At 40.1% G+C, this 6,064-nt stretch overlaps 1 pseudogene; it reads left to right on the forward strand.

Moving 5' to 3' along the window:
* The first annotated feature begins 3,956 nt into the window (after positions 1-3,956).
* LOC102828865 lies at positions 3,957-5,188 on the forward strand (annotated as a pseudogene).
* The last annotated feature ends 876 nt before the right edge of the window (positions 5,189-6,064 follow it).

A 6,064-nucleotide genomic window follows, 5' to 3' on the forward strand; every position in this document is an offset into this window, starting at 1 on the left:
GTATATCGTTTCATTGCCATGGTTACAATCCCCTCTATGCATCATCAACCAACCAAAGTGTATACTCTGCAAGCCTGCCCCCGGTCAGCAGCACACAGCCCCTCTTCCTCTCTGGGTCTAGAGTCCCCAGTCATTCCATCTCTCCACATCATCATCTCTGCCCCCATCTCTGGCATCACTGCTTCTCTGTGTAGGGTCCCCCATTCCACTCTTCTCCCTGGATGGTCCCAGGGATCTCCCCTCCTGGACTGCAAAGTCAACCACTCCCTTCCTTTTGCTACAAAATGTCTACCTTTACATTTCCAACTCTCACAGTCAGTCCTGATAACAATTATTTATTTTTGTGCCACATGAGTGCCTTCCCCATCTCCTTTCATCAGCCCCGCCCAGACAGATTGGATACTACACAGTGGAGATTCTACCTTCCTCTGTGCCCTCTGGATCTGGGCTCCCTTTTGAAAGCTTGTATGCCAATAATTTCTTGCCTTTGTAGCCCCCCATTTTGGGTAGTCAATGTCCAAGTTGCCCATTCCTGTCTTATTGCGTGGGTGGGAATGATCCTCACTGTAAAGATGTGTTCCCTCTTTTGAGCTACTGCATCCATAGGTGTAGGTCAAGTTCATCAAATTGTATCTGATTATTCTTTTTTTCCTCTTCTTTCTTCTAGTTGAGTTCTGATCATTTTCCATTGAAGCCAGTTCAAGTGGGTATTATCTGCAAGTGTGGATGCATATGCCCTCTCTTCTTATCAGCTGGAGGCTTCACTCTCCACTCTAGTAATATGTGGCTATGTTACTGACTCTGGGCCCAGGAGTTCCCAAATCTTGCCACACTGCTGGCCAACCAGGTCTCCACCCAGCTTCACAGGAGTCTATTGAACATTGTAGGACTTAGCTTGCTGCTTCATTGCTGTTTTTCCCTTACTTCCCCTTATCGGTGATCAACGTCATCACCAGTCAGATTGCAACATGTATGCCCCTTGAGTCTTAGTCTTGGAAGGGGATTTGCCCTGAGGGGATCTGACCACTTGCCTTGATGGCTACAGGGTGAGCAACTTGCTTGTTCTTATAGTAATCAGTCAGACTGCCATTATTGTTTTGTAGTTTTCCTGTCCGTCTCTCTTTTAAGAATTATCTTCTGTTCTTCTAGCTGCTCCAGGCTGTTTTGCTTGTCCTTTCAAGTGGAAATTTCCCATCTCAGAAGATTCTGGATGGGGTTCAGGATTCCACATATGGTCTTACACAATGCAGAGGCTCCACAGGAAGCCTCCTTCAGTGGGCAAATTCTAGCCCCATTTTAGGTATTCCAATCAGTTATAGGCAGAAGACGGACTTACAAGCTTTCTATGATGATATTTCTGACTATTCCTTTCTCTCCCCCTCAAGTGTCTATTTTATAATGGTATGCCAGGGAAACCAAGATTCAAAAGACAGCTAAGCATCTTAATATTATTTCCCCCCTTTTGCCCATTGAAACCATATCTCAATCCCTATATCCCAGAGCCCTGTTGTTCCAAGGTTGTGCATATATCATTCTTTATCTTGGTCCCACTTAACTGATGTAATCCTGCCTAATTGTTCTCCCATCTGACTTGTTATTCTGTCTCCCTCCCCCTTCTTTTTTATTGCCCCCCTCCCCAGCACCCAAACTATCCTGTGTCTATTCTCTACCCTGTGCTCCATCTTCCCCCTCCCTCCCCTCCCCCCACCCCCCACATCCTGGTAATAAGCAAAGACCTCCCCCCTTTAGTATGAGTTCTTTTTCTTAGTCTTTTACAACAGTGGTCCTATGCAGTATTTCTCCTTTTGTGACTGACTAATTTAATTCAACATAATGTCCTCAAGGTTCATCCATGTTATGCGGTGGCTTGTAGCTTGTTATTCTTCAAGGTAGCATAGTATTCCATTGTGTACATATGCTACTTCTTGAAATGTTTTTTATTGCAATTAGCTTGGTATATTTTTTCTATCAATTTCTAATCAATTTTTGTCTTAGTGTATAAAGTGTTTCTCCCGTAGACAGCATATTGAAGGATCCTGTTTTCTTATCCATTCGGTCATTCTCCGTCTCTTGACTGGTGAGGTTAATCCATTAACATCAGTGTAATTATCAATATGTTGTTGTTGTTAAGTGCCGTCGAGTCGGTTCCGACCCATAGCGACCCTGTACATGGGTTTCCGAGGGTGTAAATCTTTACGGGAGTAGAAAGCCTCATCTTTCTCCAGCGGAGCAGCTGGTAGTTTCGAACCGCTGACCTTAAGGTTCGCAGCCTGATTCGTAGCCACTACGCTACCATATATTATCAATATATATGAATTAATTTCTGTCATTATGTTTCTTTTGTGTGTGTGATGCTGCTGGTTTATTTATTCTCCATGCCTTCCTGTGCTGAATTCATTTTTTGTACTTCTCCTTGTCAATTTGTTATAGTTTTAATGTTTCCATAATCTTTTTGATTTTTCCTTTTCTTGATATGTTGTGAGGTACTAAGTTTCTTTGAGGTTATCCTGTATTCTAGTAATTTCTTCCTCCTTTTAAAACTGTATGTTTTATCCTGAAATCTACCTGACCTCCTCACTACCTGGATCTCTGTTCTATACTTTTCCCTTCTTTCCCATTGTAGTTGACCTCCCATATCCCCTAACTTTGTTCTTGTAGATTTGTTTCTGCTATGGAATCTTCCAGGTGATGTTGCCATGTATCTCTGGTTGTTGTCTGCTTCTATTGGTTCTCAGTCCAATGAACTCCCTTTAGTATGCCCTGACTTGGCTTTTACAAAATCCCTTAATTTCTGTTTATCCTGGAATGTTCTGATTTCATTGTCATATTTGGTTGACAACTTTGCTGGGTATATGATTCTTGGTTGGAAGTTTTTTCTTTCAGAGTTTTGTATATGTCTCCCCGTTGCCTTCTTGCCTACATGGTTTCTGCTGTGAGATCAAAGCTTAATCTTATTGGCTTACCTTTGTCGGTAATAACTTTTTTCCCTAGCTGCTTTCAGGATTCTTTCCTTGTCTTTGATTTTGGAGAGTTTACTTATGATATTTCTTGGTGATTTTCTTTTGGGGTCTATCCTTCATGGAATTCATTCAACTTCTTGAATGCTTATCTTCTCGTCTTTCAAAACGTAAGGGAAAATTTCTTCCAGCAGCTCTTAGACTATTTCCTGTGATTCTTCTCATTGGAGGGCTTCAGTCACCCATAGGTTATTCTTCTTCATATTGTCCCACTTGAATCTAAGACTTTATTCAGATTTTTTCTTTCTTTTTTTCTGCTTGCTCTGCTATCTTAGTAGTATTGAGAGATTTGTCTTCAAGCTCATTGATTCTAGCTTTGATCCCTTCAATTCTACTCCTTTTCCCTCAATGTATTCTCCATTATGATATTTCAGTATTGATTGTCTGGGTTTTTTTTTTTTTTTTTTTTTTTTGCAGGATTTGTATTGTCTACAATGCTTTATCGATTTTGTTTGATTGTTCCTGTAGTGCTTTTCTGACTTCTTCCTTTTTTTTTTTTTTTTCCTCAACCTTTGTTTGGATCATTTGGTGATTCCAAATGATCATCCTCAATATCATTCTCCTGAATTCCATTTATAGGAATTCCAAGGCCTGTTCTCCCTTCAAGGCAAATTCTAGTTCTTTCTCTTGGTCATTTGTTTGAGTTACTGTGTCTTGTTTCTGCATGTGAGCAGACATTTTCTGTTGCTTTTAGATATTGTGGTGTTGTTGTAATTGTATTAATTAGATCAATGCATGTTGGTGTATTCCTAGGCTCTCTTCAACTTCCTCCTAGTAGGTGTAATCAGGAGATGGGCTTCTCTTTTCAAATCTCTTATAGCTCAATTCAGAATGTTTTTGGCCGGTGTTGATTTTAGACACTGCTCTGATGTATAGCAGCTGGTACTGACTCTTGCCCAGATGGTGGAGTTTTACAGGATGTGATTGTAGCTTGGCTGCATGGCTGCAATTGCCATCTTTTGTTGCATTAAGGCAAGAAAACAAAGAGCTACCCCAAGATCGGAGGAGGACAAAAAACAAAACAAAAAACGATTAAACATGAAAGTCCAGAATCACAAAAACTGTGGGATTCACAATCCAGATGTGAGGTTGTATCACTCATCACCTCTCAAATCTCAAATTGTTCCAACCTAGGACTGGATATGGAAGTGAGAGGGAACTGGGAAAGAGAACTAGAATCAACCACAAACACCTGACCTATATGAGTTTAGTTCAAACTGGATTAAGTAATTGGATATTCCTTTGATGCTAAATTTACAGTGTGTGGTTTATACTCTAGGTGTCCCTTGGTGGTGGTGGTTATGTGCCATGGAGTCAGTTCCAACTCATAGCGACTCTGTACAGAGTTTCCAAGGCTGAAAATCTTTACAGAAGCAGAACGCCTCATCTTTCTCTTGCAGAACAGCTGGTAGTTTCGAACTGCTGACCTTGAGGTTCGCAGCCCGATTCATAACCTCTACACTACCAGAGCTTCTAGGTGTCCCTTACATGTGGTGAAGTAATATGTGCACACTAAGTGGCTAAATGAGCTTAGCTGACTGGAATGAGAATGCAGGTGTGGAAGGTGAAGAACCCTAACCTTGGGCCTGCTCTTTGCAGAAAATCCTTTGATCCTAGGAGTAGGATAACATGAAAATGCCATATTCAGGAGTTAGGTCCACCTCTCTCATATTTGGACATTTGTACTGTAAAAATACTTTTATTAGCACTGAAAATATTGTTGAGGGAAACCAGAAATAAGGAAGACTGAAAGTTTCTTCCCTATAAGTCAATGCTTTTGAGTTGTGTGTTTTTGTTTTTTTAATTTAGGAAGACCAACATGCATATTGTTTTACAAGGCCCTTAAAAGCTTATGGTTTTAGGACAGCAACACAAGATGGCAGCCACCATGGGCTCAGACAATTTACAAAAACCTGCTATACAGCCTTAAAATAGAATGTGGACTCAAACAACCAGAAGCACCCCACTCTGTAAGATTTGTAACAAAAATTAATATGGAGTTAATAGTTCTGTTGGAGTGGTGGGCCTAAGAGCCATATCCGTGCTAGCAAAATGGCAGAATTCATATAGCATCAAAGCTGTCCTGCAAGAGCTTCAGTGCCTAATTAATGATGTCTAAAGAAAATATGAAACTCCCTCAACCACCTGAAGGACAGAGTTACAGCAGCTGATCAAAAAGAAAAATCACAGGCCCTCCCCTGTCCCCACCCTCATTTCATTTAAGCAATCTTCATTTTCCACAGTAGTAAATTTTCTAGGTACATCTTGTAGACTTCAAAATACTGGAAAGGATGCTCCCATTCAAGGTCAAGTTATCTTAAGATACTATAAATGATACTATTTTTTTGTCCACTTGAAATATATAAGTTGTGCTATAACAAAACAAAAGTTTATGTTTTTATATACAAACAAAATTGGAAGAGAGCAGACAAGCCTTGTTTGAAGGGAAAGAAAGTCTGCTTGTCTGTGGCTGGTAGATCCCTTGAGTTAGCTGGAGGCATGTCCAGAAAGGAACACTTTGCTTTTTATCCTCACAATTGGACCGGTCTTTAATATAAAAATGTGTGTTTGATTTAATATTTTCTCAAATGAAAAAGAAAAATAATACTACTATAACTATTAATGTTCACTCTAAAAGTAACCCCCCAACCTCTGAATGGATTACAATTCACAACGTATTTTGTTACCTACATTTGGGAATGTTATAAATGGTGAGCTCGTTCTCAGGCAAAGTCACAAATCATATTTAATCCATCATGTTGCTGAAATATTACTAAGTATAGTTCTTAGCACTCCCAGAAGGTAAAAAAAAAAATTACCTACAACTCCCCCAGGAGCATAGTAAGGGAGTTTTAAGGCAAATGACCACAAAGTGAAGCACAAAGCAAATTGAAAAAACAAAACAAAACATTTGCAACATACCTATATATGACAAAGAAATCATATCCCTAATCCCCACTGCCATCTATCTTATTCTGAGCCCTACGAATCCTGTACGCTAAAGCAGACCGGTACTACCAGGTTTCAGGGCTGCACACTTTATGGCA

This window comes from Chrysochloris asiatica, unplaced genomic scaffold, assembly GCF_000296735.1.
Source record: "Chrysochloris asiatica unplaced genomic scaffold, ChrAsi1.0 scaffold00013, whole genome shotgun sequence".
NCBI classification, from domain to species: Eukaryota; Metazoa; Chordata; class Mammalia; order Afrosoricida; family Chrysochloridae; genus Chrysochloris; species Chrysochloris asiatica.